At 37.0% G+C, this 13,495-nt stretch overlaps 1 pseudogene; it reads right to left on the reverse strand.

Moving 5' to 3' along the window:
• Positions 1-5,917: 5,917 nt before the first annotated feature.
• On the reverse strand, positions 5,918-7,199 carry LOC117931021 (annotated as a pseudogene).
• Between the last annotated feature and the right edge of the window lie 6,296 nt (positions 7,200-13,495).

Raw genomic sequence — 13,495 nt, forward strand, 5'->3', positions numbered from 1 at the left:
TTGAAGAAGCGATATGAATGGGATTTTAGCACATTAAACTACAAAGATGTGTGGAAATTTGCAGTTCTACGGGGATTATGTCATAAGGTATTTTGGCAATGGCCTATGTGTTCCAAAACTTTGAGCATGCCCCACATTCTTTTATATTGGATATGTGGGTTTTGTAGTTTTATGATTTTAAACATTATATCACGGGTTATTTATATAAATTTGAAGAATGCTTCAATTGTGTTGAGAGAATGGAAAAAGAATTAAGAACTTACTTAGGATATTTATATCATGGATGGGCAGCAATTATATATATTCTTAAAAGCAAAATTAATTTCTTTTCTAGTTTAGGGAAAATCCTTTCAGGAAATGAAATATATTAAAACAAATGTTTGTAATGCTTAGGAAAAACTCATGGATAACAAATCTTCTTGCTCACAGTGGAAATGAGGGCTGACGATTCTGCCTTTTTCTTTTTCAGGTGGGAATTGAGCTAGTTCCAAGGGATTTTGATATGGATTCTCCATATCCTTTCCAAAAACTTGACGTTATTAGCTTGGTACCGTGTATAAGGTGATGAACAAACTATGTTATTTGATAGAATAATAGAACACATTGTTTCTTATCTTGTCTTACAAATAATTAAACCATTCAATAATCTGGATTTAATTGCATTTCTTTTTCTTTTCAGCAAGCAGCATGCTCATCTGCAGATGGACGACAACTTCTAGAATCATAAAAAACAGCTCTAGATAAGAGAAAACTTGAAGATACAGTCAGCTATGGGACAAAGGTATTTGATTTAAAAGTCCATCGGTTTGTCATTTCTATATGTAAACTACCAATTGGGTGCAGTAGAAAAATCTTTCTTTGCCTGTTCATTGGTAAATTAATATGCTACCTTTTGTATTTTTGTGGTTTTTGCAGGCTCTGGCAAAGCTAGTCTCTGTTTGTAGTCCCTACCATCGAATGACAGCAGGAGCTTACAGCCTCCTTGCTGTAGTTTTGTATCATACAGGGGACTTCAATCAGGTCCATTACGAGTCCATTTTGTCTTGGTGTTCATGGAATCTTCTCTGTTATAGAATAATAATTTTGTTGTCTTTCTCAATGTTCTGTTAATCTATTTCTAGAAATGCACCTAATAGATTTGCCCTTTAGGCTCCAGTCACTATATAGGCATCTAACCTTCAAAGATATTTGGTGTTTTCCTTTCTTTGAGAAAGTTTACATGATATGTGTTAGAGTTTGGTGACCCAAATTCTATTTGGTCCGACCCAAAAAGCTTGCAGTGCGACATATGTAGTAAAGAAAAATTATGAGATTTTTTGGGAGGTTTGTGGTGGCAGTGCAGGGATCAAGTTATGATGTTTATGCGTTGGTGTATAGGATTTAGGGTTATGATGTTTATGCCTATGTAGTAGTCGTTCGAATCTCAAGGCTAGAAATGTTATGTTTTTGAGAAATTTGCCATTTTTTTTATAAAATAGAACTCTTCGGCAACCCTCACTTACCAGTTCTGCCACTTATACATTTCAGCAACCCTCATTTCAGTCATAATTATGCTATAGACGTATGACTTAACAAACCACTCTCTACAACTGACTAATGCATCAGAGATTTTGTTAATGAAAATTTTAGTTGTGTTTGAAACAAAAGCTTTAAAAACTCTTATCTATATATGATACCTTCTACAGATACACTTTATTGATCAGATTTCTTTCCTGGACTCGGATGGATGCTGTCTAAATCTATATGGGATGAGCTATCACCAAAGTGGCCAAAAACATATCATTTATGGTCTAAATTATTTTTTTGTGCATCTAATAAAAAATAGTTTTAATTAGTCCTACAAATTTTCTTTGACAAAACTTCACTTACTGGGTTGATTGGTTGAGGTTAAAAGAGAATCACAAAGGTCGGTAGTTTATTCGTCCAGAAGTATGCAGAACATATAATTTTGGTGAGCATGTACGTGTTTCTGTCTGATCAATATAATTCTTTTTTAGAAACCAACTATGCAGATGTAAATGGTTTGCCTCATTTGTGTATCATTGTGTCATATTTGTGTATCTGTTCATGCCTTTCTACAATTGATCAACCAATATGGCATTTGTAGCACTACCTCATCTTTAAATATGGTATTTTGATGTCTTAGTTTATTTCCACTTTTTTAGTTTTTTTATTTTTTTAGTTTTGATCAAATCTTGTATTTTTGGAAGGATTTCTTGCCCTTCTTTTTATAAAATAGAACTCTTCGGTGTTTTTAATGCGAATTAGGTTAAACTAAAGCAATGACTGAAAATTGGAATGAACATCTCTAGTGAGGGGAATGGGTATGTGTAAGTAAGCCTGTAAAACCCTTTGTGGTTTTATTGACTGTTTCAGTTATGTTTGTCATATTTCATGCTTATCAGAAAGAAAAATTTTCTTGATTAAGATGATTATTTGAATACTGAATTTTCCATAGGAAAGCCAATTCTACAATTGTGTTAATATTATTATCTGGTGTTTGTGGAGAGACTGGGTTTGTCATTTCTTTATTAATAAATGATCTCTTCTCATTGCATTTATTTTGTCAGGATCATTAGATGGAACATTGGCCTTTCAAGCAATTCATAATATAGGGTTATCGGTTATCTTAGTGTTAATGAATGCGCTAGACTAGATGATTCTATCGGTTATTAACCAAAAATAACACCCTTATGCTTAATTTTTTTGGTTTTCCTTGAGGAAATTCTACAAGAAGAGATGTTTGTGTTGTTATTTAAATTAATCATAACGTTGACATGCTTGATTATCCATTAATTGTAGGAGTAGGGACATCAACATATATAGTTTACTAAAAAGCATGTTTCTTTCGGAATTGATTACTGACAGGTACTAGGTTTTCGCATATGCAGAAATTAGCGGACTACATAGGTTTGCCTTGCCGGATAGCTTGAGGTTGCAAGTATTGTGTTGCCAACGCTTTGCTGCATTTTTCTAGGGTTTCTCTTTCACATGGCTTCGATGCCCATTCCGATGGAAGAGTTTTTTCTTGCAAAATGGTCACTTCCCTTAAGGTAATACTCACAAACTAACCACTCTTCATTTCGTTTCTTCATTTTCTTTCTTTTCCCTCTTTGGAGAAAAGGAAGGAAAATAAAAGAAAATGAAAAGCACCCAACTCAAATGTGCCGGATGTTTTGTAAATTTCTTGGGTTTTACACTTTATTAAGGATTAACTATTCTCTTGTCTCAAACATTGAGTTCTTCTTTTAAATTTGTTTTCTTTAATATGTATTCTTGCTTCTGGTGTGTGTTGGGTTTTCTATGTTTCTGGTGAAGTTTCATTCATATGTTATATACATACCTAAGTCAAATAAGAAATTTTTGTGTGGGAAGTGGCATAGTCTACCTATTAATTAATTTAAGAAGCTCCGATGACTGCAGTGGGCTGATTTTTTTCTTGACATTGAGGTGAATAATCATGTGTGGAAGTAGAAGATCTAAGAACCTCAAATCTCTTATCTCTTTTAGATATAATATTGTTGGAATTCAAAAAGAAAAAAAAAAGTTAGAAAATTGGGCCTAGACACATGACATCAGTGTATATAACACATTTGTATTTCACTCAGGTGCTCTGTTGTGAATATATGTTTGGCTCTTTATATATATGTATGTAAATATGCACGTATCTATATATCAAGTGGATGAAATTAGACACTAAATTCTTCTTAGAATGATTTTTAATGAATTTTTAGTCTGATGTGATAATAGAAGTGGAATATTAATGTTGGTGTTGTCCAAGAGAGTGCTTTAATGTTGATTTTCCAAAATTGCTTCACAAAAAAACAGATCTCCATTTTGTGAATGGAGAGTTCGTTCATATCAATAATATATCAACATTTTGTCTTCCTGTTTGAGTCTTCCCTGTTGAGAAGTTAGCTTTTGAATGCCACAATGTAAATAGAATTTATTGTCTACAGGTTTGGCAGAAGTTAGTGCACATTAAACCTTTTGTGGCATGAGTTTTACCTTTTAGAACTTGAACCGGTGCTTAAAAGAACTTTCTTTTATGCTAATATTCTGATACTAAATGGAAAATTCCCTTATCCTTTTCTTAATGCCAGATTTGAAGATATAGGTGATGCCTGCTCTATTAGGCTCCAATTGATCAAATTTGTGAAAAAATGGAATCATCTGTGTTGCCTTTGGAGTTCAATGGGAACACTGATCAGTGCATAATTCAAAGTGCAATGTTACAATCTGTCTAAAGCAATGTTTCTAGAGCTGTGGATGCTTCTGCTTCTGGGGTGTCTATACATGAATGTTTTAGAATTGCTGGAGAAAAGATTGTTATACAACAAGCTCACGAAAAAGAGATTGCTCTATTTGGAAGTCCGATTATGAGTACGAGGAATATCTATCCACACTACTGGAATCAAGAGCTCTTCTCGAAATTTATTTTTCACTGTTAATCTGATTGAACACTGTCTGGTTCAGTTATGGCCATATCTCTCATGTCTCAAATCTGTGGACTTTAACTTTCCTTTTCTAAAAACTTCTAATTTTTTTCGCAGTATGCTGTGCCCTTGGAGGAAAGCCAAGATTGCAGTTGGGCGCCCTTGGACGAACTGTGGTGTGCACTATCCACCAACCAAGCATTGATATATTTGATGTTTTTGATGAGGTAAGATATCTTTCTAGTGGTTATGGAACCAATAACTAGTTTTCATTTCTTGGATTTATACAAGGTTTAAGTATTTCAATGTCAAACTGTAGCTATTTCTTTTGAAATGAGGAGGAGAGGAAATATATGCAGGCCCATTAGAACACCATTCTACACATCTGATTAAGTACTTTGAGGTAAGGTCAATAAACACAAGAGATTCTAGGTATTCACCATATTTGCCTCTTATTAATGGAATAAGCCATGTGTTATTATGTTTCCTGAAGGGAATTGATGGAGTCAGTAAGATAAAAGATGGTTACAATCTGGCAACTTGGATGTTGGAAGTGACTTCAGCAGCACAAGAAGCAGCTCTAGGCATTAACTTCACTGATGTGTACAAGAACTCTAAACTATATAGGTAGGAGTGTAGGACCACATCAATGTTTGAGAAAGAGGCTAAGGTGGATGCCATACTTCTAAATTTCTATATTATTCCTTGAACTTGCTTCCAGAAATAATCTGGATTTGAATAGCTTATAATGGGCATTTGGTTTTTTGTTCATCATCATCAAGCCTTTTATTAGCAATTTACTTGCTTTGGAGCTCTTTATTGTTATTGGGTTGTTCATTGCCTTTGTAGTAGGTGCATTCATAACACGGAGGACATTGGTGTTAACGGGTATCTTCAAATGCTCTACAATTGTTCTTGTTAAAGAAAGATATTTGACAACTATTTGGTTTCATCAATAACCCCAGCCCAGCCCAGCCCCGCCCGCCCCGCCCCGCCCCAACAACACATACCCGGGTCGGGACGGGCCGGGGATGGGATTTTAATTTTAACTCTATAACGGGGATGGGAATGCCCCGCCCAGGGTTTGGGACGGGATGGGAAATAACTAAATATTTTGGGACGGGAATGGGATAGGGGTGACCCGTCCCAAACCCGCCCGTTGCCATTCCTAGGTGCAGACGGTTTTCTTCTCCAAAACGGTGTGCTCTTGGAGATGTGTGGAGTCTTCCCACTCCCTAAAAAAATCTGATCTTCCATGAATATATATGCAGTTGTGTTGGTGTGAGTGGTGCGGCTGTTCTTTTTTATACATGCTGCCTTGTGTTCCCAAGATTATCACCATCCAATTGCGTGTTGTCCATGGTTTGAGTGGTGTGTGTTTGTCAATCCCTGTAGTGCAGTGGCTGCATTCATTTTCAAATAGTTTATAGCAGCAATGTGTTGCCCATTGTAGCTGAACATATATATGAACATATTTGGCATTTGTAGCTGGCCTTCTGGAAAACAATTCAACACGTCTAATTCTGTGTCTTGGTGATCCTTGATTTGCTTGATTGATTTGGTGGTTTCCAGTAAGCAATCAACCCTTTTTACTCTTCGTCTTGGTGATCCTTGATTTGCTTGATTCATTGGGTGATTTCCTGATGATATCCTCCAGATTGCTGCAGAAGTTCTTGTAAAACTTTTGGTATTCACCAGCATCTCCAACTGCTTTCTGAATGTCTACCATAATAAATGTGGGAGCAACTTCAAAATTTTCCAACATGACTGAGAAATGTTCTATCTTATTGGCTGAAATGCCTTCCACCCTCATCTTATATTTGCGAATATGTGTCTTGAAACCCATGGATTGTGCAACAACTTCCATGCTTGATAGAACAACTCTTGGTAGTTTCTGTGAAACGAAACGTGTTTGATGCTTCACAGGGCCCTCCCCCGTTCAAACAAAGCTGAAAGGTTTAGGCCCTGAGAAAGAATTATTAGGTCAAATTCATTAAGAATCAGAGGACCTATGTCCTCATTTCCATGTTGATCATTATCATGTTGTTCCAACCTCAGATTCATCAAACACAGCGTTTACTTCATCCAGGTTAACATCTTCATATTCAAGAAGTCGGACTGGAATATACCCCTTTCTAAACCACTCATCGCTCCTGATCTGTTCAATCCAAATGCGAGTTTCAGGATTTGGGTCTAAAATTCTATGAATCAAGGATTTTGCTCCCACTGGAAACCAGGATGGGCATGAAAATTCTGCTCTCTCGATTGTACAGAGTGGTTAGATCAAGCTCATCAAACGGGAGATATCCAACCATCAGAACATAAAGGATGACACCACAAGACCAGACATCTGCTACAGCACCATCATAACCCTTGTGACTGAGTACCTCTGGTGCTACATGGTTAGGAGTACTACAAGTTGTCTTAAGAAGGCTAACTCCCGGCGCAGGCAACGCACTGAGACCAAAATCTGAAATCTTTAGATTTCCTTGGGAATCTAGTAGAAGGTTTTCAGGCTTTAAGTCTCTGTGGTAGACCCCCTTACTGTGCCAATAATCCACACCATCAATGAGCTGTTGGAAGTACCTTCTAGATTCATTTTCACTTAGTCGGCCATGGTGAACTATTTTATCAAACAACTCGCCACCTTATGAACTCCAAGATTATATATATTTTCGTACGGCTTCCTAGAACCTCATGAAGACGAACAACATATGGATGTCTAACAAGCTTCATTATAGATATCTCCCTCTTAATCTTTTTCAATAATGCATGGGCCGTTTTCCACCATTAAAAGCTGTAAGTATTTTTTTATTATTCATCCACCAATCTTAATATCCATTGCTTCTTCATGCAAATGCTTGCCTCCATGAGGCATCGTCCATGATCCACGTACAAAACTCATGGCTGCCACTATTCAATAAAACAACTTCAAAATATCTCCACTCACTTTCTCACCTTTGTTCCGAATATCAATTATCACTTTGAAACAAAGTTAGATGATCCAAAATCAAAGGTAAGCACAATAGGTTGTTCTGCACGGATTTGATTTGCGAAAACCAAAGTCAGGGCGAGGATTCTGGTGCAAGGATGGAAGAATGATCTGTGAGATTTCAATTTATATATTCAATGATCATACAGGATCGTATGTTGAATCACATGAAGAAATTATGCCATAATTACTATTAAAATTGTACCAACCTGAATCCATGTGTGAATTTGAAGACAGTACTGATCTTCTAAGGCTGATGGAGGGCACCACATTTCTCTGATTCTCTCAGGCAATGGGAGCGGGAGAGAGAGCGGTTCAGTTCTTTCAAAAGATGTGTTTTTTTTTAATTGAAAAGACATAAGCCTCACCTTTTATACCCTCCTGCCTTAGGGACCATACCCATTGGTTATTGGGCCTCACGGACCTTAGGCCCATCATCTAAAGCCCGTGATTGCGTTGGGCTCTACACATAAGGTGGCCCATACTCTTAAAACGAACATTAAATCAAAATGTCCATAATTTGAATAGCTTAATCATGAATCATTGTTAAATATGTGAGTCCATATTTCAACAATCTCCCACTTGGATCACATATAGTACAAAACAATGTTCATGATAGTACTTTATTGAGCTCATCTTGCTATTCTAACTTAATATCCTTAAACAATCTGGTCTACTAGTTATGCTAACATAGGATCAAAGCGGCCTTCGTTAATCATAATTTAACTAGACCCATCAATGATCACAACATTAACAAAATTAGCAACATGGATCAAGTATGGATGTGTAGCATGGAAATTATATAGAATGTGAACTTTAATATGTCTATTTCCAATTGGTCCTACTTTATGACTAAAAATAGTCAAATTCCACTTTCAACACTTTATGCTAAACTGCTTTTGAAAGTCATCATTTTAATTCAGAGAATTCAAATACAATAGTCTTTAAAATCAAGATCTGTACAGATAACACAACATAATATCACATCAAGAAAATAAACACAAAGTCTGAATACAAACTCCCACTATACTGGCACATCATCAATGTGTACAACACCCATATGTGTGACGTGCTCATGATATACTTTGGGTGGCAAACCCTTAGTGAGTGGATCCGCAATCATGGAGTTTGTGCTTATGTGTTCAATCGATACTTGAAGACTCTGAACTCTTTCTTTCACAACCAAGAACTTGATGTCAATGTATTTGGACTTTGACGAACTTCGGTTGTTCTTAGAATATGATTCTGCGGCCTTATTATCACAGTTGATTCTCAACGGTTTCTCAATCCCATCAACTATTCGTAACTGAGTGACAAAATTCCGCAGCCATATCCCATGGTTTGATGCTTTGTAGCAGGCTATGAATTCTGCTTCCATGGTGGAAGAAGCAATAAGTGTTTGTTTAACACTTTTCCATGAAACTGCTTCTCCAGCTAACATGAAGATGTAGCCTGAAGTGGATCTCCTATTGTCAAGACATCCTGCGAAATCGGAGTCCGAATATCCCACGATCTCTAAGTGACTTGATCAACGGTATGTGAGCATGTAATCTTTAGTTCTTTGTAAATACCGCATAACCCGTTTTGCCTTTTTCCAATGATCCATACCTGGGTTACTTAAATATCTGCCTAACATTCCAACAATGTACGCAATATCCGGATGCGTACAAACTTGTGCATACATGAGACTTCCTACTACCGAGGCATAAGGAAATCTCTCCATATCTTTCTTCTCAAGTTCATTTTTCGGACATTGGTGCAAACTAAACTTATCGCCTTTTGCTACAGGCGTGTCTCCTGGTGCACAATTGCTCATGCCAAATCTACTCAACACCTTATCGATGTAGGCCTTTTGTGATAACCCAAGTATACCTCTTGAACGATCTCTATGGATCTGTATACCCAGCACAAAAGATGCATTACCAAGATCCTTCATGTCAAATTTACTAGACAGAAATCGCTTGGTTTCATGCAAAAGTCCCACATCACTACTTGCAAGTAGAATATCATCAACATATAACACCAAGATAATAAATTTGCTCCCACTGAACTTGAGATATATGCATTGATCAACGGTGTTCTCCTTAAAACCAAATGAAGTAATCACCTGATCAAACTTTCGGTACCATTGTCGGGATGCTTGCTTTAAACCATATATGGACCTTTTTAATCTGCATACAAGTTGCTTTGAATCATTAGATTCAAAGTTCTCCGGTTGCAGCATGTATATTGTTTCATCAATGTTGCCATTAAGAAACGCAGTTTTAACGTCCATTTGATGTAGCTCTAAATCATAATGAGCTACAAGTGCCATGATGATTCTAAAGGAGTCCTTTGATGAAACTGGTGAAAAGGTCTCCTTATAATCAATGCCTTCCTTTTGAGTGAAACCTTTTGCAACTAGGCGTGCCTTATACCTAACAATATTGCCTTTTGAATCCCGCTTGGTTTTAAAAATCCATTTACAACCAATCGGTTTTACACCTTTAGGCAACTCTACTAGGTCCCAAACACCATTGTCTTTCATTGATTTCATCTCATCTTTCATGGCTTCTATCCACTTTTCAGAATCAGAACTTTGTTTGACTTGACTTACTGAAATTGGATCGTCTTCCAGACCCATGTCAAACTCATGTTCTTGGAGATATACAACATAATCATCTGAAATTGTACTTCTCCTTTCTCTAGTGGATCTCCTTAGTGGCACTTGTACTTGAGGTTCTTGAGGTTGTTGAGTTACCTCTTGATGAACTTGAATCGGTTCCATAACTTGAGCAGGAGGAATCTCAGGTATGTCTTGAATCCCTGTTATCGACTGTACATTCTGAATAGTGTCATTAAACATAATATGACCATGTCCAATCGTAATAATAGGAATATTAACAGATTCCTCTTCAAAGACCACCTTTCTTAATGACTCTCTCCCACTTAACTCAACATCCTCAATGAACTTAGCATTGCCCATTTCAAAGAAGGATCTAGTTGAGGGATCATAAAATTTGAAACCTCTCGACCTTTCAGAATACCCTACATAATAATGCTATTTGGGTGATTGTTGATCGGTTGACAAAGTCTGCTCACTTTTTGCCTATGAAAGTCAGCTTTTCTTTAGATCGTTTAGTTTCTCTTTATGTGAAGGAGATTGTGAGAATGCATGGAGTACCAGTTTCTATAGTGTCTGACAGAGATCCTCGTTTCACTTCTAGATTCTGGCATAGTCTACAAAGTAGCAGCTCACTATTCCGGAGTCCAATTTCTTTTCATTTGGCTTGTAAGGCCTAGCTTCAGCTGGACAACCCCAGACATGCAAGTGCCTAATACTAGGTTTCTTGCTAGTCCATAACTCATATGGGGTTTTGGCTACTGCTTTGCTTGGTACTCTATTCAAAATATAAACTGCAGTTTTTATGGCTTCGCCCCAAAGTGATTCTGGTAAGGTGGAATGACTAATCATACTTCTTACCATATCCTTAAGAGTACGGTTTTGCCTCTCTACTACACCATTTTGGCTCGGAGTCCCTGGCATGGTGTACTGAGGAACGATACCACACTCCATCAAATATTTGGCGAATGGCCCTGGACGTTGTTCACCTAATCCGTCATATCTACCATAGTATTCACCTCCACGGTCAGATCTGATGGCCTTTATTTTCTTGCTTAGTTGGTTCTCAACTTCAGCTTTGAAATTCTTGAACACATCCAATGACTGAGATTTCTCATGAATCAAATAAAGATAGCCATAACGCGAGTAATCGTCAATGAAAGTAATAAAGTATTGTTGTCCATTCCAAGAAGCTGTAGGGAATGGACCACAAATGTCTGTATGTATCAATTCCAAGACGTCACTGCACCTATTGGCATCCTTTTTCCTCATATTTGTTTGTTTACCTTTAATGCACTCTATACAGACTTGAAAGTCTGAGAAATCAAGTGGATCAAGAATTCCTTCTGACACAAGTCTTTGTATTCGTTGATTTGAAATATGACCCAAACGTTTGTGCCATAACATTGATGAATTCTCATTCATTAATTTTCGCTTAATGCCATAATCACTTGAATGCAAGGTTTCATTTCCATTAGTGGCCTCTATATTCAATTTATATAGTTTGTCTATTAGACTACCTGTACCAATAAGATTTGAATTTAGATAAAGACTAACCATTCCATTTCCAAATGAACAACAATATCCAAATTTGTCCAAACATGAAACAGAAATTAAATTCCGTCTAAATGACGGTACTACAAAAGTCTCTTCCAAATCCAATGTACATCCAGAGTCTAACTGTAATCTGAAAAGACCAATAGCCTTGACTGCAGCCTTGTTGCCATTTCCCACATAGATGTATCTTTCACCATCAGTTGGCATTCGGCTCCTTAGGCAACCCTGCATAGTGACACTTATGTGAATAGTTGCACCCGTATCTATCCACCAAGTGTCAGTAGGCACTACAGCTAAATTAATTTATGAACAAACAAAGTTGAGAAGTGTACCTTTCTTTTCACGCCAAGCAGCGTATTTGGTACATGTCTTCTTCATATGACCAGCCTTCTTGCAAAAGAAACAAGTGATCTCCTTATCTTGTTTCTTTTGCTCATTTTGCTTTGATGTCCCAGAAACTGCAGTTTGTTTTCCTTTATTGTGCCTCTTTCTTTTCTTGTTGGTACCAAATCCCTGAGATGTGGAAGCCAAGTGAGCACTTTCTATCTTTTCTTGCTTCAATCTCTCTTCCTCTTGCACACATTGAGCAATAAGCTCATTCAAAGTCCATTTTTCCTTTTGTGTATTATAACTGACTTTGAATGGACTGAATTGTGTAGGCAGAGAGATCAAGACCAAGTGCACGAGTATGTCTTCCGACAACTCTAACTTTAGTGCCTTGAGTCTAGTCACAAGATTAGACATTTCCATAATGTACTCCCTGATATTCTCTTTCCCTTTATACTGCATAGAGACAAGCTTACTAAGAATAGTGCTTGTCTCAACCTTTTCGTTTGCAGCGAATCGGTTTGCTATCTGGTCCAAGAATGCCTTGGCTTGGGTTTCCTCAGGTATTGCACCCCTTATTGCTTCTGGAATTGAGTGCTTCATAATCATTAGACTCATGCGATTGGATCGCTCCCATTTTTCCATAGTAGACCTTTGCTCAGCAGTGCTGGCACTAGTAAGATCTAAAGGGCGATCCTCCCTTAATGCAAAGTCTAAATCCATGCACCCGAGCACAATTATAACGTGCTCTTTCCATTTCTTGAAATTTGTGCCGTTAAGCACAGGAATGTTATTAACATTTGCAGATATAGAAGATGCTGAAATAATAATGAAGCTCACAATCAGTTATATAATCATCATGCATACATGAATAAATAAAAAATTTAACATATATATGCATGTGGACATATAACAAGATACCTAGCACAAACATTAATATTCAGTCTTTGGACAAAAATATCAACTTATAAATGGCATCTTGTTCAATATTAATTCATAAATATTGACAATAAAATCGAAATTAATATGTTTGTCTTTGGACTAACATATTGAATGCAAGATAAACTTTATATGTCACATATTTATGATTACTCTATTTATTATTGTATTAAAATAATCCTCCTTTGGGTTGATCATTTTATACAATAATATCATGTTTACATATTTCAAAACAAATAAAATTACGTAATATATGTTACTTTGGCAACAAATATACATAACTTATTCATTTTGAAATGTTAAACACAAATATAGCAAGCAATAATTTAATCAAAATTATTTATGCATAAACTTATGTATGTATACAAGCTTTGATAACAATAGATGGGAGAAAAGGTGGGCAAATGCCGGAGCGAAGCGGAGTGGAATGGAGCGTAGCGAAATGGAACGAAGCGGTTCAGGGCTAATTTTGGTCCAAAAATATATTCATTTCAGGGAATCCTACAGCTGAGCACCAGTGGCCGACCAGTGCACTAGCAGCCCAGAACACCAGTGGCCCAGCGGCACACCAGCGACCCAGCGCACCCAGCGCACCAGTGGCCCAGCGGCACACCAGTGCACCAGCCGCGCCTGCGCACCAGC

Source organism: Vitis riparia, chromosome 14, assembly GCF_004353265.1.
Source record: "Vitis riparia cultivar Riparia Gloire de Montpellier isolate 1030 chromosome 14, EGFV_Vit.rip_1.0, whole genome shotgun sequence".
Lineage (NCBI taxonomy): Eukaryota > Viridiplantae > Streptophyta > Magnoliopsida > Vitales > Vitaceae > Vitis > Vitis riparia.